Source organism: Dicentrarchus labrax, unplaced genomic scaffold, assembly GCF_905237075.1.
Source record: "Dicentrarchus labrax unplaced genomic scaffold, dlabrax2021, whole genome shotgun sequence".
Classification (NCBI taxonomy): Eukaryota; Metazoa; Chordata; class Actinopteri; family Moronidae; genus Dicentrarchus; species Dicentrarchus labrax.
This window is the reverse complement of record NW_026136962.1, coordinates 53,019-77,200: the sequence shown is the minus strand read 5'-3', so window position 1 is coordinate 77,200 and position 24,182 is coordinate 53,019. Positions and strand designations below refer to the sequence as shown.

Genomic DNA, 24,182 nt, shown 5'->3' with positions numbered 1-24,182 from the left:
ATTGCATATTTGACCATATTTGAGGTACTGTACAAACATATTGCTCAGTGTTTCCTGGCTACCGATGGTATATTTGACTTTTACACATATGAGACTACAAACATACTTAATATCAAGCATTTTTACTGTACCAATTTGGAGAAATTCAACAATAAAAGTCCATATTTGTACCACGAAGTGGTATTTTCATATATTTGAGCTACCAACACTAACAGAGTCCTATAACGACTTTAGTCCCTCTGAAATTGATAATCTTGTCGATAGTGCTACAGGCTCACTACGATCAACATTAGACTCTATCGCTCCTATAAAAAGGAAATTATTAAAACATAGGAGACTAGCACCTTGGTATAACCACCAAACCCACCAGTTAAAACAAATAGCTAGAAAATCTGAAAGGAAATGGCGCTCTTCCAAATTATCAGAATATCGCTCAAATTGGCAAGATAATCTTAAAATTTATAGAAAGGCCCTCCGTAATGCCAGAGGAGCCTTTTCTCAGCACTAATAGAAGAAAATAAGAATAACCGTAGGTTCCTCTTCAGCACTGTAGCCAGGCTGACAGAGAGTCACAGCTCTGTTGAGCCACATATCCCCATAAACTTAAGTAGCAATGACTTCATGAGCTTCTTCTATAGTAAAATTATTATTATTAGAGAAAAAATTAATCACCAACTGCCATCAACAGTTATCAGTGGCTCTCCAAGTTCAGGGACTTCTGTCAATGTAAACTTAGATATATATTTAGACTGTTTTTCTGCTATCGATCTTCATCAGTTAACTTCAATCATTTCTTCATCAAAGCCATCAACCTGTCTATTAGACCCGATCCCAACTAGGCTGCTTAAAGAAGCTGTTCCCTTAATTGGCACTTCTTTACTGGATATGATTAATCTTTCTTTATTATCAGGATATGTACCACAGTCCTTTAAAGTAGCTGTAATTAAACCCCTTCTTAAAAAAGTCCACTCTTGACCCAGGGGTTTTAGCCAACTATAGACCGATTTCTAACCTCCCCTTCCTCTCTAAGATTCTGGAGAAAGTAGTCGCCAAAGAGTTGTGTGACTTTCTACATAACAATAGTTTATTTGAGGATTTTCAGTCAGGATTTAGAGTTCATCATAGCACAGAGACAGCTCTGGTTAAAGTTAATAATGACCTTCTGACTGCTTCTGACAATGGACTTGTCTCTGTACTTGTATTATTAGATCTTAGTGCTGCATTTGACACCATTGACCATAATATTCTTTTGGGGAGACTTGAGCATCAAATTGGCATTAAAGGAACCGCACTAAGCTGGTTTAAGTCATATTTATCAGATCGTTCGCAGTTTGTACATGTTAACGATGAATCTTCAATAAATACTACAGTTAGTCATGGAGTTCGACAAGGTTCTGTACTTGGACCAATACTATTTACTTTATATATGCTCCCTTTAGGCAACATTATTAGGAATCACTCCATTAACTTTCACTGTTATGCAGATGATACGCAGTTATATCTATCAATCAAACCCAATGAAATTAATCAATTATCTAAATTACAAACATGTCTTACGGACATAAAATCCTGGATGACCTGCAATTTTCTGATGTTAAACTCAGAAAAAAACGAAATTCTTGTTCTTGGCCCCAAAAACCTTAGAGACTCATTGTCTAAAGATATAGTCACTCTAGATGGCATTAACTTGGCCTCTAGCACCACTGTCAGGAATCTTGGAGTTATCTTTGATCAGGTTTGTCATTTAACTCCCACATAAAGCAGACCTCTAGGACTGCCTTCTTTCATTTACGTAATATTAGAAAAATTAGACACATCCTATCACAGACAGATGCAGAAAAACTAATCCATGCATTTGTTACTTCAAGGCTGGATTACTGCAACTCTTTATTATCAGGTTGCCCCAATAAGTCCATTAAAACGCTCCAATTAATTCAGAACGCTGCAGCACGAGTACTGACAGGAACTAGAAAAAGAGATCACATCTCTCCTGTACTAGCTTCTCTGCATTGGCTCCCTGTAAAATGTAGAATTGAATTTAAAATCCTCCTCCTCACCTATAAAGCTCTTCATGGTCAGGCCCCTTCATATCTTAAAGAGCTCATAGTACCCTATTACCCCTCTAGAACACTACGTTCTCTGAATGCTGGGCTACTTGTGGTTCCTATAGTCTCTAAAAGTAGAACAGGAGCCAGAGCCTTCAGTTACCAAGCTCCTCTCCTGTGGAACCAGCTTCCAGTTGTGGTTCTGGAGGCAGACACCCTCACCACATTCAAGAGTAGGCTTAAGACATTCCTCTTTGATAAAGCTTATAGTTAGGGCTGGATCAGGTGAGTCCTGAACCATCCCTTAGTTATGCTGCTATAGGCCTAGACTATCGGGGGATTTCCCATGATGCACTGAGCTCCTCTCTTCCTCTCTCTTTCTGCACTCATTCATGTCCCATTAATGCATGTTACTAACTTCACTTCTTCCCTGGAGTTCTTGTGCTTTCTCGTCTCGCAGATTCTCATCGATCCTGGTGGAGCCTCAAAATTACTGATATTATTATTGTTATGATTATTATTATTATTATTATTATTATAATCATTATTATAGTTACTATTGTTATTGTCCATCGTTGTTATTGTTGTTGTCATCATCTTCTTCATGTTCATCATCATCATCATCATCATCAGTCATTTCTAGTCTGTCTGTCTGTCTGTCTGTGTCTCTCTCTCTCTGTCTCTCTCTCTCTCTCTCTCTCTTCTTCAGGGCAGAAAAGGAAGTTTGTCCTTGCCGCTGTCTCCAAGGTCTTGCTCATGGTGGGAACTGTTGGGTCTCTGTAAATAATGTTATAAGGAGTTCGGTCTAGACCTGCTCTATTTGAAAAGTGTCCTGAGATAACTTCTGTTATGAATTGGGGCTATACAAATAAAATTGAATTGAATTGAATTGAATTGTAAAAACACTTTGCTCAATAATTCCTGGCTTCTTCCTCACATATTATTTTTTATATTATTCAGTGTGACACCTGTTGCAGGTGGTTCCACATACAGTTTACATTTTTACAGTAGCTCAAAAATATAAGAAAATATGGAATCTGGAGGTATAAATATGGGACTCTTATTCTTCAATTTCTCCACATTGGTACAGTACAAATGCTTGATATTAAGCATGCTTGTAGTCTTAGATGTGTAGACGTAAGATATACCATCCATAGCCAGGAATTATTGAGCAAAGTGTTTTTACAGTAGCTCAAATACGGTCAAATATGCAATCTCTGGAGGCATAAATTTCAGACTTTTATTTTGGCATTTCTCCACACTGGTGCAGTAAAGATACTTGATATAAAGTGTTTTTTTATTCATCAGGGGCACATGAAACACTTCAATTTAACATATTTTAATTATAGCTTACGGCTCTAAATACCTTTATTTTGAAAACCGGAAGTAAATACGGCGTTTCTCCGCATTTACCATAATCCGGTCTCAGAATATGAAAAAACAGGCCTTTTTTCCGTTTCTGTTTTCTAGTGATTTTATTTTTTGTTATATGAAATAGAAAATGAAAATCGAAATTTTTTTTTTATTTCGCTCATCCCTTTTTGACCATGAAAAAGAAAAACGCCTTGTATTTTAATTTTAATTTTTGTATTTTAAAACGAAAATCAAATAACCACTCATTTTCTGTTTTTTAATACCTGTTTCTGAAAGGAAAATCCAATGACCAAAACATACACGGACCCTCATCTCACCTCTGAGCTTTGGTCCTTGTGTCATGTTCCCCACACAGAGTGCTTTTAGAGGGAGGGACTCCCTCCCTCTCTGTCCTCACACTGATCCATAGCAGAGCCCACACCTTCACACAGACACAGCAACCTGCTCATTCATTACAGCAAGCTTTACATCACAGAGACACATTAGTTGTCATTGCTCTCAGTAACATGACACAAATATTCAGAGCTGACAGAAATCTTGTTGGAGCTCTGATAACCCCAAAACCTCTTACACAGCCCCCAGATTCACACATAAAGTATGTTGACCACAAAATATACTATATACACATTTATGGGTCACAAGAGAAAATCAAGGTCTGTGTCTTTCAGTGGCGGCGCCAGGGAGGAGCTAGGTGGTGCTGTAGCTCCCCCTATAATAGCCATAGCACCCGCCCAGTACCCCCAAGAAATGTCTCTGATTTTTTATATTTATAACTTAATGTCATGTTTGAATGGTCTTTTTCGTGTTGTTTAAAAATGTGAATTAAAATAATAATTAAAAATATATATTTTAGTCTTAAAAAACATGAGGTGAAAACATGTGATCTTAATTGGCCAATGGGCGCAGCGCCCGGTGAACCTTTGACCTTAACGTATGGCAGCTTGTTATTGATAGCGAGTTTGGAAATTTAGCAGAGTAAAATACACCATAAACATAAACATTCACGTTCTGAGTCACAACCTGAAGGGAAACGAGACTGTGAAGTTCTATGGTAAGTGCATGATTTTCCCCTCTGTTGGCTTTTACAAATTCAATTAATTTGGTGGTTGAAGCACAAATCTGAGCTCTTCATAGTTACATCTATGATGCTCCAACAATAGGAACACTGCTGATTCATCATTATACCAGTGTTGGTAACTGGCTGTGTGATTTCGTGATCTGAGCAGGCCGAAGCGTGCACAGTGTCTGTTGCCTTCTGTTGCTGCTGTTTGCTGCTCCGTTGTATTCAGGGCTCGACTGTGACTGAATTGTGTGAAATATTATTTTCAGAGGTTTACATTGGCAGGCTTATGTATGTTGTATCTATAGCCATTGTGTTGAATACTTTATATGCTTATTAGTCACGGAACGAGTATAGTTAATGCACGCGTGTACGTATATATATATATATATATATATATATATATATATATATACACCAAGGCTGGCTCTGGTCCATCTAGAAAGGACGCTGGGACAGTTGAGACCTGGACTGTGCTAAAGGGTCTTCAGTGAAACCAGCTCAGTGTCAGTGTTGGAAGGTTTCTGTATGTGAGCTCTCAACTCTTCATCCATGCTCTTCCCTTCAGAGTATTAACAGTTAAAAATCAACCTCAGCCAAGGTGCTTCGAGCTGTCAGACCAGTTCAGACACATTGTTCACTGATGATGTGAACTCAGGTTACAATTAAACTGCGTCTGATTCTACTTGACAAACACTAACAACATAACATGTAAATCTTTCTAAAAGCATCGTCCTTTAACTCGGAGAGAAATTCAAGTACAGAAAGCAAGTTTCAAAGATATATTCTGAAACAGCTCATCAGCATATGGAAACATTTCTACTGTCCAGATAAACAGAGATACAGCACAATGTGATCAAAGTCATCCTGATGATCAAACATTTACACATTTCTCTGGTAGGATTCTCACCTGCTGAACTCACTTCAGGTCGACTTACAGACACTTTCCACCTTCATGTGTGGAGGAAACACTGGAAGAGAAGAAGCGGCTCCTTTCGTCCTCGTCAGTCCTGGTGTCTGTGTGCATTTGATCCGAGGACGCTGTCACACCCTCAAAACTTCACGGTCCAAGTCTAACAAACACCAGAGTGACGTCAGAACCAGTTAAACAAGAATCAGACTGCACCCAATCAAAAGCATTTTTATTTCCTTCTTCCTCTCCCTGAACTGTCGGAGTGTTGGGGATGTGTTTGTATTGGTTCAGATCCATTTGTCATTATAGTTGATGAAGGCTGCAAGAACAAAAGTGCTTTAAACCTCTGAATACGCTGTTGGCATTGAAATAGAGTCGCACCTTTCCTCTATCTACAGTCAGTGACAGAGAAATCACTGATCAGATATGTAGTTCCATTATCTGTCCATTAGATGGTGCTAATTAATCATACAGTCCCCTTCCCTCTGTAGATAAGAACTGCTAATTCTAAGGAACCAAAAACACAATGTTCAGGTATTTATACACTAATAAAAACATACCTATAAATACTATATTCCATTTCTGACAATAAATCATTCACAGTGTTACACAGTGGATCTTCACAAATGACAAAACTTCTTATTTATGAATATTCTTCTACAGTGACTTCAAGTCTCAAAATCCCTCCGTGTGACGTCAGAACCAGTTTAACCTGTGGCAGAAACCCAGTCAGTGTCAGAGAAATCACACATCAAATGATGTAGTTCTACTATCTGTCCACTAGATGGCACTAACTGACCATCTCATTGAATAAAGATCAGCAGAGCATCATCTGCTGCTGGCAATTATTTCTGACTATCAACAGGACTCTACAGGTCAGAGTGAACCAGACATTAGGCTCATTCGAGATGAACTGCAGCTGTAAAGAGGACAAGATGAGGCAACAGCAGCAGGAGGTGGTGACAAAAAGCTGCAAGTCAAGTCGGGCAGTTTTCAGCATCCTTCAAATAACATAGATAAAGTCAAAATACAGTTTACATCGTGTTAATTCCACCTGTAGTTTTTAGACATTTGCTAAGACATTGTTTCATATTCTCAGTGGCTCTAAAAACTACAGCCACCTCATACATGATGTCAGAGTAGTTTAGCATCATTAATGGTAAGGTATTATATATATATATATATATATATATATATATATATATATAAAGTCTGTTTTTGTTCCACTGTGAACGGTTACAATCCAGATATATGTTAAATATGTATTGGATGAATTCATTTCAATTTCTGTTTATCAGTATGATGTTACATTAATGATTGAAGGGGTTTAATTTAATAACATATTTTAAGGGATATTGAAATGCCAAACCATACTCACCACATATTGTTGGACACACTGACTAAATGCACAACTAAATATATATAATAATATAAAAAATATGAAAAAAGCTGAATGAACTTTGAACGTTTGAATGAACTTTCTACTTTGAAACATTTAGAAGAAGGAGCCAAAATAATCTGTCTCCTCCCATACACTGCTCATAGGCTGACACCTGCTGGTGACTTTATGGAACTGCACAGAGGTGACACACACGGAGGTGACACGGTCTTAACCAGCATTTATTTGCTCCTGCAGAAGACAATATAGCACATTCATTTCCTTCTGCTCTTTTTTTCCTGCACCTCTGCTTCCTCAGCAATGCAAAACAACACTGTGTGATTTCATTATCTTTCTGAAAATACATATAGATAAATTAGTTTAAACATAACAGAGTATATGTAACTCAATGTGCATATTACAAAAAATATATTTTTTAAAATTTTTATTAAAAAATACTAAAAGAGCTGTTACAGTTACCAGAAAACATTTAATTTTAATAACAAATCTGTATATACTATATAGAATAGGTTAAACAGAGTAAAAAGTGTGTGTGGGGTGGGTGACTAAACAGAAACAACACAAACGAAGGAGCTACGGAAGTTCGGGAGCTACGGAAGGACAAAGTTCAGAAAACTCAATTTCCACTGGAAATAAACCAAAATAACAGTAAATGAAAAATAACTCAATGAGATAAAATTCAGACTCAATAAAATTCACAAATACACTGAAAAAAAGAACATGTTGGATTAACTTAATTCAATAGTGGACATTGGTTGCACACAGATGTTTTGCTTTGGCAGCAACTTCAACAATTGAGTTAAATTAACACAAGTTATTCATGTGTATTTTGTGTTGATACAGTGTGATTGAAACACATTTTGATAAAGTAATTTGAGCTCTTGGAACATTTTAATCCTTCACAATTTTATCACTTTATTTCAACACTATTCAATAACTTTTACTCCAATACTATTTGGTCACTTAAATACTACACGTTATTTTCATATTACATGTCAGTATTATATTCTAGTGTCAATTACACAATTTAATTTTTTTTGGGCCTTAAAACAGATTCTTTGTATTGTTCTCTGAATATGGTTCCCTGTAACCACTAGTAACCTTTCAAAATAAAATGTCTAATTTCACTGCAGTGACAGTAGGTAAAGAATTTAACTGACATTACCCGGTTTACTGTAATACAAATCAACAGTGAACAAGTAATGTCAGTTTTTCAGTGTTTTACCGACTCAGTCACAGAATGGAAATTAGACCTTTTCTTTTGAAAAAGGTTACAGACAACTATCTTCAAAGAGAACAATACAAACATTATGTTCAAGGTCTCTATGGTCAAGATTAAATTAAATAACTGTAAACAATTTGATGTAACTATAGAACTGATTTGAAATGCAAAAACGTTAGTTACCATTGCAATCATTTATTTTAATATCTAATACCTTTCTATTAACTCTCTTAATCATAAACATTACCCATTTTTACCAGTTGCATGTCAAAACCTTTATTCAAGAGCCATAGGATAAACAGCAATACAGTGAGTGTCAAAAATTCCAACACTGACCTCATTGTGACATCTTGGTTCAAAACAGTATTCTTAGACGTATTTAAAATTCTTTACTACAACTGAAAGATCCCATTTCACACGGCCCTGGTGGGACTATTTAGATTGTGTAGTTCTCCATCTCTTCACTTGTAAAGAGAAACAGAAACTAAAATTGAAGAATGCTGCCAATCAGAACTTTTAGCAGAGGAAGAGGGGGAAAAAATGGCCCCGTCCACATGGCAGTTAAGGTTTTATGAATGTCCTATAACTCCAGCTATGAAATATACAGCGAGTGTACAGCAAATATACATTCAATTTGACTCATTTTTAACTGCCTTTAAAATATGTAACTGAAATCTACAGACCCAAATACAAAAAGTGAAATAAAATAAATACCAGTGTTTTGTCTCCAATAATCTGAAAGATGCTATGTGGAAAAAAAAAAGAATCTGGTCATCAACTAAGATTCAAGGTTTAAGTGTCACTTATACAAGTAACAGGTAAATATTTCAAAACTTTTACACTGCCTTCAGTCCAGCCATGAATTCACCCTATACATAAGATTAAGAAACTGTGTCAATATCTAATGCAATACTGTTGTAGGAATTGGAACAGCGGTTGAACTTGAAATAATCTACACAAGTTTAAAGTTTCATAAATTACACAGTAGCCTAAAACCATCTAACCTAAACACATCTCTGGTCCCACAGGTAGGGCCTGTACACAAAGAAAAACGATCCCTACAAGAGCCATGTCTGAGTTGTATTCTTAGAAGTATTAAAATTCTTTACTCCAACTGAATTAAACTAAACATCCTGTTTCACATGGCCCTGATGGCGCTATTTAGACTGTGTACAGTTCTCCATCTCTTCACCTGTAAGACAGATAGAAACTAAGATTGAAGAACGCTGCCAATCAGAGAAATTGTAGGGGAGAGGAAGAGGGATAAAAACTGGCCCCGTCCACATGTCAGTTAAGACTGCACTTGGTTAAGGAGAAGTATAAACCGACTGACACTTTCTTTTCTGTTGGTGGACTTAACAATGGATGCTGTGATTTGTTGTGGGTTGCTGATTGTTCACCTGGAAATTCAACCTCCAAAATGCAGGATAGCAAGTGTGAGCTTTAAATGTCCTCCTCTCTGGAGCTAACCACCTCACGTGCACAACAACAGTGAGCTCACCTTACTGGAGCAGTCATATCCAACTCCATTACCACCTTTTGAATCACTTCGAAGTGTAGCGGAGCTGTGACGGATACCTCATGTTCAAAGAGTAAAAAAGTCCAAACAGCAAGGCTGTTGCAAGGGCCACATTATCCAGATCTTGAAGAACCACCACACCCTCGATGATGATGCCAACATCAGAAAAGTCATTGCCTGGCGTCTCTCTGGTGATGTAGATTCCCACTGTCGTTTTCTCCATGGCACTCAGTGCAGTGGCCTCAGTCATGTCCTGGTTAAAGATAAAACATTTCTTTAAGCTTTTTTAAAAAAAAAAACAGATTGCTTTTGAATGCAGCAATTCTAATGCTATAGTTTATTTAAACCCATGTAAGCAGCATAGCAGATTAATACAGCCAAAGAATGCCCTGCCATGCTGTCATTCATGGTCAATTTCTGAAAAAAATAAAATAAAATAGATTCCAGATCAAATGAAGAGGAGCCTTCAAGCTTTACAATCTAATGTAAAAATTTAATTCTCGTCCTCATTTTTACTGGAAGTTGTATTCATGTTCCTGGATAATTTTTATCATTAACCTGGATTTACTCCAGGGCTGTATCTCAGTCCCACTTCTGCCCTTGTCAGATGAGGGTCAGTGCAGTGTAAGAAGATGGGGGAATTTTCCTTCTTTCACTATATTCACAAATTTGAAGTGTTTTCACACTGGTGTAATCCCTAATGTAAGAGAAACAATATTTTTTCGCTCTGTGGCAGAGGGGTCAAAATAGGTGGTTTTTCACTTTCATAATGGGGGACTATGGAGAAAAAGTGGACTGTTTGGACCATTTGTTTTAGTCTCACTGTAATCACTTTGCCAAGGTGATAAAGAGGGCAAATGGACCTGAACAGTCCAAGAAGGATCACAGGGTTAACCGAATACGTTTTGAAATGTAGCAAAGCTACAATCTACTCCCAAAACACTCACCATGTACTCCTGCACCAAGACGTCGGGATTCTCATTCAGATAGATGCAGAGTCCTTTAATGAGGGACTCCCTTCCAGCATCAATGTCATCCTTAAGAATTAGAACAAAGAAAATAGAGATATTTGAACTGAAATGTTCAGTAGCACAGAAGGAAGTAATCAAAGACAAAAACTCACTTTTTTAAACAGTCAGCATGTGACACCAGTATCTACAAAACATTACAACTACCTGTTTGGACCTGACCTTTACCTTTACTGTGAACTGGGGCAACCACTAGCTCAACAATCTGTTTTAGATCCAACAAGACCTGCCATACTGGCTCATGTTCAGGAATCTTGGGGCCAATTAGAAATGGGAGCAATCTTAACAAGCTCCAATTTTCATGGGCATTGCCCCCTATGGTTTTCCTGCTTGAAAGATTTTGTGGCAAAGTGTGAGGCTTATTGGTTTTGTCTGTCCACTTGTATGGGAAATGCAGAATGGAACTGTTTATATCATCCAAGGTGATATACTTCTTTGATATTAGTAATGTGAGGCAATGTGCTATTTCAACAGGCACAATGCCTTCGAAAAGATCATGAGCAATGTCAGGAGGGTAGCCACTGACAACATGAAAATGAGACAGTGCTCCAGTAAAAGGACAGGCTCTTTTAACTCCAAAAAAGCTACTGCCACTATCTAGCGCTGCTCTGACATGGGTTTCATGTGTTTCTTTTGTTCTGAGGCTGAAAGTTCCTGACCTAACCTCATGCGATTGAATATCTGAAGCTGGTGCTGTACAAAAACGACAAAAGTAGGGGCCTGTAAAGTTCTCCACAAAACCTGCTATTCCATGTGCTCCTAAATTGTCAGCAGCAATAGTCTGCACTGTACCCTTCAGTGATTTGTTCAGTTGTGGGACAAAAATGCCATCAACTTCCAAAGACCTCAGGTCGCGTATTAGGGGGTCTAAAACCTTGTCATAACCAAATGACTTTACATTGTCCGTTTTACACAAAATGGCCAGGAAAATTGAGGACAAACTAGAATGAGACCCTGGGGGAAGGTTACTCAGTACCCAATACACAGCACAAAGTTTGTGGGTTTTGCGGGAGGTGCCCAAAGGGTTACAGACCTCGAAGTCATCAGCATACAAAGTTATGGATAAACTTAGGTCTTCCCCTGACAACAAACTATTTTCCTTAAAATGCAGACCATCCTTATAAGACCTGTACACAATTTCTTTTCCAGTCTCTGTCTCCCTTTGTGTTTCGTGATTACAAACTATCTTGTCCACAATATCTTTCCTACTTAGCAGCACTTGCAGGGATTCTAGGATGGGGACATACTGGAATGTTTTGTTCTCTTTCGCATCCAAAATATATTCAAGTGGTTCAACATTAAATTTTGCCTTGTAATATTGCTTACGTTGATATGCAGAACTCAAAGGTCCATCCTTCTCTATGGCCTTATTTAAAGGATTTGCTGAGCACAGAGAGGAGATTATTTGACAGCTCTGTGAACTTGGAGATGGTGCTTCTGAAAAATTTCTACTAGAACACCTTAAGCATGAGATTTTGAGAGACAGCCAGTTAAGTGGTGAAGTTCTACCAAAAAATCATTGATTGCTCTGCTTGGTACATGGGAAAAATGTTCTAATTTTATCAAAGCTGCTGCCAAACTGTGCTCGATTACATCTGGGAGGTCATTTAGAGCACCAGTACTGCTACCGGGTTGAGCATCCTCACCAATGTCATCATCAGACGTACTTGAAGCAGATTCTGAGAAAGCGAGAGTGGGTGATACTACAATTCCTGGTTTAAAATCTTTTGGTGAAAAAGACCTGTGTTTTCTGCTCTTGTGGGATTTAAAAGATCCTAAAATGTTTGTTTGAAATTTGCAGTCCAAGAACATACATGTTACAACCTCATTTTTCTTCAAATGTGCATTAATGTGAGTCCAGTAATCGCTCTCAGACACAAGATCCTTACAAGGACACAAATGGCAACTAAATGTACATTTCTCTGACTGATGATGATTGGTTTTAATAACATGACATCTGTTCAAATGAATTAACAGTGCATTCCATGTTCTAAAAGTGCATGGGCAACTTGCATGCACACATGGAATACGATTGTTATTCCCATAATGTCTATGTCTGACTCGATAGTGCTTCAGAATATGGGACCTACTTGGAAAAACTGAAGGGCAGGTCTTGCATTGCCACATTCACTCACTTCTAGCACCATGCACTGTGAAAGTGGAAACAAAGATGTATTAATGAGGTGGCCAGTGTGTGTATGCATGTGTTGAGCGATTCATTAAAATCTGTAATGCATTATAACTACGGTTACTATAAAAGCAAATACAACGTCCTGGTCTCACCACAAAAACTTGAGCCCGCGATCCATCAGCTGACTCCAGGTGATATGCAGACTTGAGTTTGTCTGTCACTCTGCAGCAAAACAGAAAAAAAAAATATAGGCATTACAAAACTGTATTTTAATAAACATACATTAGATGTACACTCACCGGCAACTTTATTTAGGTACACTGCATAAACTAGCATAAACCATTGTAAAATATCAAATCATTAATGTGATTATTGCCTTCTCTGATGAGAACAGAGACTAACCATTGTTCCATGTTCAAACACTGGGCTGACTGTGCAAAGCCAACAGCTTCTATCCCAAAACAGATAAGTTTCCATTATGTACGTTAAGCAGTGGCAGGCCATCGCTACGTGACTATTGCTACCACTGCCTCAGACAGAGCAGACACCAGTTAATGTCCTTTATTGTTTGACTTTCCTCTCCGTCTGCTCATGGTCTCATTACACGGTGTTTGGGGGGCGTGTCGCTAGCTTAATGCCGTTGACGACATTAGCAGAGACTGCTCATGACCAAATCTCACTAACGCTACGGTCACGGTGCAGTTAACACACACTGTAACTGAACAGTCAGTTGGCAAACTAATTTCAAACAGAAACAGACTAAGGAGCGCAGCAAAGTTAAGTTGAATGTAACATGAACGGCTCCCGCTCAAAAAACAAATTCAAATTAAACATGGTGATAAAATAGCGCGAGCAAATAAGCTCATGGGAAGTTATTTAACGTTAACGTTAATAGTGACTGTCAAGACATTAAACTACACTTGGCTGAGATTTCGGCAATATTTAATTAGAAAAGTCCAAACTTACTGACCGAGTTGTGGCGTGGCGTACCGCGAGCCCTTGGATGTGACGGTTGACTTCTTCTTCTATCAACATTTTAAAGCGCGCAAGACGAGATCGCGTGCGGTATCGCGAAAATCAACATCGCTATTTTATTGACTCACTTCATCCCAACATGATCTGAACAAATTCATGTACCCTCTCTGCATATTGTGTAGTTTCTACACAATATAGTTACGTTTAACTTTAAAACATGAGGCAATTGTGTTAAATACACCCAAGATGCTTACATAAATCTAAGAGTTGGCCAATGTCCTTTTTTCAGTCTACATGTAACACTGTCCAATGTACATATAATAAAATGACTGTCATGTACTCTCACTTTAGGCCAAATCAGAAGAAATAGATACGCTCAAGGAGGATTGATGGAACAGGACAACAGTTTGAAAAGAGTTGTAACAAATAGCTTTATTGGCAACAGTGCAAAACATAATATATTTCAGATATGACTGAAATTCCTTTATTGTATCAGAAGTTATCAACAAATCAGAAAATTACACTGAATAATGCTCAGTAGAAAACAAAACTCTTCACAGTATGAGTTATGAAATATGGGCCCAAAATAATAAACAAGAAAGAAAATTCAAAAGAAAAAGTCTGAATGAAGTCAATATTCACAGTTTGTCCTTCTTCAGTGTGTTTGTGTAATAGTTCATCTACCCGGGTAGTGTGACTTATCTGTATGAAGAGATGTTCTCTCCAATGCACAGTGAAGCTCTCGCTGACGTCACACCTTCCACGATCCAATGGGCTAGGTTCTGGCTCGCCATCAGAATCCACTCATACAATAAAACCAACCTGCATAGAGCAGTAGTAGTAGCATCTCTTCAATAAAATCTTATTTATCTCATTAATCTCTTTTTATCTATTTATCTTAACTGTACAGTATTAACTCTCTTTTTATCTTAAATCAATGAACATGAATTATTCAATGACAAAGTTTCATATACAGCTGCACAATAACTTTAACAGCCAACACACAATTATGTATATGACTTTTAAATGGTTTTAACTCATCACAGCTTAATGCACACAAATTATGAAATGAATGTTTTTAGCCAAGAAAATGAAATGAATTATCTTCTGTAAACTCAAGTTCACACAGCTGCGTGTGTTTGAGCTTAACAACCAGCTTTCTTAGCTGTATAACATGTGCTAGTGCAATTAACACAGCTCAACACATGTTTATCTGTCTCCGGTTGGTTTTTAAACACTATCACAGAAGCAAAACTATACTACGGAGGCCCTAAAGGGACATGGGAAAAAAAAAAAGGAGAAACATATCTAGTGCGCACTACTAAAAAACCCTCTTCCTTGTACAGAAGTCCTCAAAAATTGTAATTTTAACAACTTTACAGGCAGTTATCAACTTTATCAAACTCGTCTCTCACGTGGTGCTCTGGTCTGCATCGGTGCATAAAAAACCGGGAACAGAGAAAGAAACAAGGAAACTAAAGGCTGTTATATACTCGTCATTCCCGACCTGTAGCGCGACAATGTGACGTCAAGGGAGCGCCGTAACTATTTATACTTGCACGTGGTGGTGGTGGCCGCTCTTCTTTTGCCCTCAGCCCTAGCACGGTTCCCAGAAAGACAAAAACAAAAAACAAACTTGCGCGTGGTGGTCGTGACACGAGCTGCAGTCTTCTCCTGAACAGAGGTGTCGCTGCCAGGGGTGGACTGGGACAAAAATTCAGCCCTGCCATTTTGTGTCCAGACCAGCCCATTACATTATCAGCAGACACTACATAGACGTCCACAAATCTCGCAGCATCTCCTCTCATGCATACTACAAAGGAGAGTCATATTCCTTGATAGCAGTTAACAAATAAAGCACGTAACTATGAACTCAAGGACTAAAATTGACAGCTATAGCAATCAATCAATCAGTCTTTATTCATTATAGTGTCAAATCACAACAGAAGTTATGTCATGACTAGGGGTGGGACGACACTAACGGGAAGAACCCTCATGCTACCCTTTCAGTTTTTAGTCTGTGACAGTGAAAATCTTTTGGTGTAAGCCCAGCATTAGTTAAAACCAGACTGGGACAATAATAACAAAATATCCTGACAAATAATCTAAATAGAAACATATTACAGACAGTAGCAGCATTAGAGCTGAAACTCATTTGTTTTAACGGTGACTCAGTCATTATCAAACCATAAATAGAGAATTGAAAAACAAATAATGATCTATAGCTGTGTTAAAAAGTCTAAGACATGAATTACAGGTCTGAATAGATATGCATTCTCATATACGTGTATGTGCACATGTATATATTGCCCTACTTCCTCGTCCGCAGCCAGCCAGCTCCACTCCTCACCAAATTCATGACCTGCAAGAAACAGCAAACAGAACTTGTACTCAGTATCTGTGTACTGACAAGTATGTGTATAGCCTTTTTGTGATGTAGTGACACTTAGTGAACAACTTTTTCTGTCATGAAGGATGACTGAAGTCTCAAAAGAGCCCTAAGGCCTACCTGCATAACTGTTAACTGAACTTAAAAGATATGCAGATGTTTGAAATTAAAATCATCAATATGAAAATCTTCAATAATTAATAAGTTAATCAAACCTTTTGTTTCAATCTGAGACAAAACAAGTTGCATAATAAACTCACAAAGTCAAGACGAATCTCTCTCTCTCTCTCAAGCATCATAGAAGAACTTCTAGCATGTCAGGAAAACCTGTTTGACAGGAGATGATGGTAGCAGAGAATATAAAGAGACATTTATGAATGACCAATTGTCATTTTATCACACATATAGTATGTTTCTTCACATAAACCTTTAAACATACACATATTGCATTCCTCTCACCACATGAAATAAGCTCAGGAACCCAAAAGTGGCCCAGTGAATGATGGAGGAGACAAAGCAGGTCCTCAAAAGGGGACAGAGGGAAAACAACTCCTTAGGCTCTCATATATAGGGTGGTCAACCTAAAAGAGACATGGAAACATTATTAAGTCATCATCACAAATCAAGTATGAATTCATATAACATTATAAGACACATGACATACTCAACCAATCAGAGACGTCTCAGTAGCCAAAAAGTGGTGAAGTGGAGGCAGAGAGAGAGCAAGTCCTCGAACATGGACGGAGGGGGAACAACTCCTCAGTCTCTCACATGTCAAGTGGTCAGCCTGAGAGATTATTGGATACATTATTAATTCTGAAAAATAAAGACAATGTTTTCCTCTGTCCTGCACCTAGAGTTGAAAACTTTTTGGATGTGCGTTTCTTTTAAAACTTTTTTAAAATTATTATAATTATGAAGTATGAATAACATTAAAAACTACATGATAAACTTACCAAATTCTAACAGTGGTCCCAAATGAGAGAACAAGTCCACATATAGAACAGAGGGAGAACGACTCCTCAAATAAATCAGAACAACCTGTAATGGAGAATAATTGATCATTTAGTGTACATGATCACACCATTAATAACCACAGAATAATGTACAAGATAAAAGATTAGTTCATATTGAACTAAACGTTCACGAGCGTAACAACACTAATGGCTTTGTCATGTTTTCATTATGACACTAGTGTTTTCCAATGCAAGAAAGTCAGATCTTTGTGACAATACCTCACTGTAACAACATTACCTTCAAATTTACAGTAACTTACAGGCAACAATTAACAACCAGCAAGTTACTGTAAATATGTTTTACAGTAGACATACTGTACTTCCATTTACAGTATTGGTGTAGTTACTGTAAAATAAATACCAATTAAATACTGTGATTTCAGTTTATTTTACAGTATTGAGAGTTTAACTGTAAAGTAAATACCGATTAAATACTGTGATTTCAGTTGTTTTTACAGTGCTGGTTTATTTACTGTACAAATAAAAACAGTTAAGCACTTTTATTTTATTTTTAAATGGTATTGTAAATGGCAATACTGTACTATTAACAGTGGGTAACAGTTGATCATTGTAAATTCAGTTACTCACTGTACAATTTAAATACTGTATCACTTTGATTTACTATTATCCAACATTAATAGAATGACCCATATTCTAAAATATTTCAATTAACTACAGAAAACAAGAAAATTGTTAACACAATTATTTATTTAAGACATTTGGTGAACAGGAACATGATAAAGCACAGGTTACCAAACTTTTCAGACCAAGTACCACTTCAGAACCAACACAACAATGAAAGAGACACCTCTACTTTGTCTGACTACTGCAACTACCCAGGCACGCCTGAAACATTAGAAACAAGAAATCAAAAATAAAAAAGCTCGTTACGTCAGCCGAGCTTCACAATTATACATTTACTTTAAAATACTGAACATTTGCATGAACAATGCATCAGGACACTGTAAAATCTTCTCATTCCCCTCACACTTGAAATAAAAGTCTATGGCCTCTTGCTTGCCCTGAACTTGCCCCCGTGGCCCAAATAAAAAAAACAAACAATACATTTATTACAATCACTTGTAATGCACCACGAGGAGAGGGTCTAAGATGGTGATGTCGTGCAAGGTACTTATTCCGATAGAAAGTGTATCAAATATCCAAAGATACAGTGCGCATCAGTTTAAGGTAGCCGACACTTTATTCAATATGTAATTGAGTTTAGCAATGTGTTAAAATGCTTAAAGAGATGTTGAATTAACTGTGTTTTTATCATGTTTTTGATTGATCATGAATTACAGCATGTTTGATTTTTCCTGCTGAAGTCGACTCAAGAGCCTTCATCAGTGGACCATAGTCTCCATCAGCATTCAATCACTGACACAACAGTAGCTTAACACACATTATTTAATAAAATATCTGAGAGAACATCTTTGAATAAACCATCTTGAACTTTCAATGCAAAAGCTATCGTCAGAACCTCACCTGCATCTAGTCAGTTTGCCAATCGAACTCAGTGAAGTCCCTGATGAAGGAGATTGGGGGTTCATGTATGAAGTCTTCCGCTTCACCACTCTCCCAGTCTTCCGGCTCATCTGCTCCTTGGCACTGCACTTGGTGGAGTCCGGATTAATCCCGAACTAAAAACCTATGAAAATGAGTACAGGAGTTAAGGGTGGGACAATATGTACATGTTAACGAGTAACCGGTTACAAATCATAACTGTTTGCAGAGAAAAACAAAACAAACTTTATCAAATAGATCAAAATAAAGAAAATACAGTATCTTGGACATGCATCAACTTATTTCTCAGAATTATTTTCCTTTTACTGATTAGAGGTGATAATACTGTCTGAAAAACACTTGTTACTCCAAGTGTTGACACAAGCGCAGTTCTGTTACAAGTAATACATGTATGGGGCATAATGTCACATTAATTAAACAATGCCAGTGGGAATAAAGTTCAGTATATATATTTATCAGGCACACGCAATGCATGTAGTAGGATCAGCAGTGCTTACTACTCTCCATATGTCTCTTCATTCTACAGCTTTTGCAATGACGTGACTGGCCCATTAGAAGCACGACCGTTGGCCTCTCTTGATCCTCATTGGATAAATTGAAAGTGAAGCGGGAAAAAACTTTGATACAAAATAAAAGTCCCATAATAAGTCAGTTTGACCCTTCGATAAGCCCCGCCCCCTAGTTACTGTTGCTATGTCAGAGCCCGTCTACGGATCCTTATTAGACATTCTTTGGAAATATGGAGTTTTCAGTGATATCAATAAGAGATATTCCAAAGGAAATTACAACAAATGTCTGGAAAAACTGTTAGAGAGATATGATGAGATGAGATAAGAAGACATATATAAGATATAAAGGGTCAAACTTATGATTAAAAAAAACATTAGATCAAAATTAAATTAAAAAAATAAAAAAATAAAAGTGAATCATTGTTTTTTTTATGATAAACTTTTTTAAAATCTAATACACACAATAAAGGAAAAATACAGTAGTTTACTTTACTATTTACAGTACTATACTGGCTATTGTGATTTTCTTTACAGTAACCCTTAAACTACTGTGATTTTGTCACGTGGACAAGGTTTTATTGTAAAATTTACAGTATTCTACTGTAAAAATCATACACAGTAATGTTACTGTGTTTACTGCAGTCAATAACTGTAGATTTCACAGCCATTTTTTACAATGCTCAAGACAGCACTATACACAGCCATTTGAAAACTCCAGTAAAAGTAACACATTTACACAGAAATTAAAGTTACACACAAATTATACCTACGAAATAGTTATCACCTCAGTAAACAATAAATGAATTGAAAGATTACAATAAATTCAATGGCAAAAATTGCAAATTAAACTAATTATTTCCTCTAGGTTTACTTGTATTTTGTGCTCAAATTCAAAGTATCTCATCTGTATTTACAATATTGATTCTGCATCTCTATTTACAGTCATCAGTCCATGTCAATGGTTACTGTTGCTACGGCAACAAGAGACTGTTAGCCAGCTTAGAACAATTATAACCCATAATATCACAATTCGGCATATTTAAACCAAATCAACCACAACTACCAACAGTCACAGCCCTTCAACTCTGGGCTAATATGTTGTCACAAGTATGCAGTTAATGAGGTCCCATCACATTCAATGGAAAAACCAGGCTAACGTTACTCACCATGTCTGCCTCCACTCGCTCGTCTCCCGGCGCAGCAGCACCTGCTGGGGTGGTGACCCCGGCACCAAATAGGTCTGTCAATGTCCAACATTTAGCAGCTTCCACCTCCAGAGACTTCAGCTTTTTAACGTTAAGTTTCAGCGCCACCCGGGTGTTTCTTACGGTTATCCATCTTCAGCTCAGCAGCAGCCCGTCCCGCCACTCCGGCCCATGCCATGAGGTCCCGCCCACCCTGGTTTGTGTTGTGATTGACAGCATTGATTGATTGACAATGACAGACATAGACCAATAATATGTGTCGATGCTGGCAACACACTGCTAGCCCTCTGTAGCCAACTGGAGGGAATTTAGAGAGAGAGAAAAAACAAAAACATAGCGGACCGGACCACATTGGGTCAACGGCCCACCGGGACGATGCCCGGTGCTCCCGATGGCCAGTCCACCCCTGCCAGTGGCGGACTGGCCATCGGGAGCACCGGGATATTTCCCGGTGGCCTGGCCTGGCGATTGCCGATGGTCGGGACGATTTTGAAATAAACAATCCGTCGTGCGGCTCATTAGGGTATCTGCCTCACTGAAAGTCACACAGACTGAGCAGCAACGTTGGGCACAAACACACACACACACACACACACACACACACACACCAAGAATATTGCAAATGTTAGAATATGGTTACCTAACATAGACACAACATAATACATTATATGAATATTGAAATCCTTGTATTATATTGTTTCATTGAACCTTTATTTAACCAGGTAAAATCCAGTGGCGGCTGGTGAAAAATATTCTCGGTGGGGCTGTGCCATACATTTTTGTTTCCGTAACCATCGCAATACAATTGAACACAAACTGCAGGACACCAGTGCTCAGTGAAATAGTCAGTAATTATTTAATGCCAATATTAGTTGAGGCATTCTTACACAAAAACATAAACATCATATTGCACAAACACAAGAAACAAACAATTGACTATTTCTACACTTAACATCTTTTGTGGAAAGTGGACAATAACATGAAATTATTATAAAGTTTATAGGAAATCTTACACTGTATAAAGGATGTATAATATAGAAATGGATATCAAGTGGCTGAACTCAAACCTTTGACTGGAAGAATAGCATACAGTATTTTATGATCAAACTAAATGTAACTAATTGTTAATGTGCTCCAGAACTGCAACAATTCATTGATACAAAACAACACATATACAGTAATATTAGCAAACACACTATTAAGACTTTCTAGAGTACCATATATAACTGGATGATTCTTTATGCTAAGGTCAACTATATACAAAGAAACATGTGGTCAGTGCTGCGGGTGTGTGTGTGTGTGTGTGTGTGTGTGTGTGTGTGTGTGTGTGTGTGTCATCTTATTTGTACAGGAATTTTGCCCGTCTGTCCTTCTGAGTGGCAAACCTCTCAATGACCCTTTTATTAAAGTCAGGAATGTCCCTGACAAGTTTCTTCTCCATGGAGAGCATAGCCAGAGCATTCAGGCGATCCTGTGTCATGCTGTTTCTCAGGAAGGTCTTGATCCTCTTCAGTGTAGAGAAGCACCTTTCTGACTCAGCTGTTGTCATGGGTGTGGTGATGAGGATCTTGAGGAGGCTGACAGTCTCTGTGAAAGTGCTCTGAAGGTTGTTCTCCATGAAGAACTGGTACAGAGGCACTGCACCACTACAAGCCTTGAACTCACTGTTCTCATAGATGAGGGACAGTTCGGTTTTGAGCTTGGCCTTGTTCAACATCGGGTACGCCTCCACGGTTGTTTCAAGCGCTGCATCGGGGAACTTCACACTGTGTTGTGGGAACAACTTTCCGTGCAACAGTGTTGCGCTGATGAGGTGCTGGGTGAAGGAGAACCTCTCCTTGGCATGAATCAGGATAGTATCACATACCTGTAAAAGATACATCATCAGCTTTAATTTGCAATAAAGCTATTTTGATGCAAGTGATCCTGACTGAACACATGCCTATGTCCAAGTCAAGTATATGATTACTAAGGTGCTGATTGTTCAGGGTTTTTGGTTTTGGCTACATACTACCAGGCCTGAAAAAAAGTTCTAGGGGAAACACTGACAATGACATCACAACTTACCTCTGTAGCCAGCCTCTGTTGTTCTCCTGGTCCCAGCACCCTCCGTCGCTTTATGGGCTGCTGCTGCTCGTCAGATGCGCTGTCCCCACACAAAGAGGGAATGGAGGCCCCGGGTCCAAAAAATAAAGTTTAATTTGAAAACTTGCCATCAGACTTCTTAACTCACTGTAACCCCCCCTCAACACACACACACACACCCACTGACACTAATAACACACAGAAAACAGTTACAGACATATCGTATACACACACACACACACACACACACACACACAATATGTCTAGTAACTGCTTTTAACTTGTGATGTACGTAATTAACTTATGTTATTACGTTTTTTAGCAGTTTTCTATCACATTTGTGAGAGGGATGCAACATAATTTTGTTCTCCTGTGCACTTGTCCTGTGTAAGTGAAGGAAGTGTGTAAGGCCTCTTCTAGAAATTGACCTGGTGGACACCTGAATAAGCCTGTTATTACAAACTGTGTAATACTTTCCTGCATTATTATCCAAGTCTGATTGTGTCTTCTCTTTCCTTTTAAAATACTAAAACAAATATAATTGTGATGTGCTCTATGATAATCACTCACTTTGATGACAAGACACATTTAGGCTTTTACACTGTTGGAAGTGAGCTATTCATCTTTCTAACAACAACAGCTTTATCAGCCAATAGTAAATATAGTTATTTACCTGATCGTTAGCATGCTGTCTGCGAACCTCTGGATAAGTTCTTTAATGAAGACAGGGTCGATGTTCCTCTTCTGCAGCTGGCTGAAAACCATGTCCACATTTGGCATGATCTTGTGGAACAGTGCGTCTTCGAGCATCCTCACAAAGCCCCCAGCCTCTCTGACAGTCGGGGGGTCAAAGTTCCCAGAGTCTCTGATGGTCTGGAAACACGTTAGGAGGTCATCCTTGTGCTCGTACACAGTGTTTACAGCGCGACTGTGGAAGGTCCACCGTGTTGTAGAGGCTCTGGGGGAGTCTATGCGCAACCACTTGGTCAAGCACGGTGGTTCGCTTGGGAGACCTGGAGAAGAAAGCAGAAAATCCTGCAAGGTCGGAAAAGAAAGTGCCGATCCTGGGGATGCGTGAAGTAGCCTGCTGCATGATGAGGTTCAGCTGATGTGCATAGCAGTGGACGTAGTGTGCATTTTCGTACACATCCACTATTTTACGCTGCACAGTGGGTGGAAACGTCAGTCGTCTCGTCGGCTTGAATGGCGATAAAATCAGCACTCTTTACTTCCTCCAGGATGTAATCCTTAAGCACTGACAGCATGCAGTCCAACAGCTCGTTCTGTATCGTCTTTGACTGCCCTTAAAAACGGTAGCTGTGTTCAGGTGCTCCTCCAGCACACTGTCAAGGGAGGCAACAAAATCCACCAAGCCCCGGAAAATGCCGGGGTTGTCCGAGGAGTCCGAGTCAGTCTCGTCATGCCCACGCAAGGCCAACTCAAAAGTCCCACAAAACTTCACACAATCGATAATTTGGGATAAAATGTGGCTGTTTTTATCCACCTCCTCATTGTGTTTCCTCACTGCAATCCTGTGGCCGTCATCCGGCTGGGTAGCGATGTTCACCCTTCCTAATATGGCTAGCTTTACAGAGTTATCCATGTGTGCCCTGGTGTTCTCGTGTTTCTTTACCTTCTCTGACAGGTGCTTCATATCCCTCACTCCGGTAACTGTCCATGCTGGATCTGTCCCCGTCCTTTTAAAAAGCATGAGTGCACCCAGCTAGCCAAGCCTTCCCGGTGTACCGGCTACGGGAGAAGCCGCCGCCATATACTGCTTCCCTTTCT

General features: G+C 38.5%; 1 long non-coding RNA gene across 1 annotated transcript; it reads right to left on the bottom strand.

Moving 5' to 3' along the window:
* Positions 1 to 15,928: 15,928 nt before the first annotated feature.
* On the bottom strand, positions 15,929 to 16,789 carry LOC127360874 (uncharacterized). Its single transcript, XR_007883954.1, has 3 exons — positions 16,720 to 16,789; positions 16,515 to 16,636; positions 15,929 to 16,028 (listed from the first exon to the last, which is right to left on the bottom strand). It is a non-coding gene; the product is annotated as an uncharacterized LOC127360874 (long non-coding RNA).
* Positions 16,790 to 24,182: the final 7,393 nt, after the last annotated feature.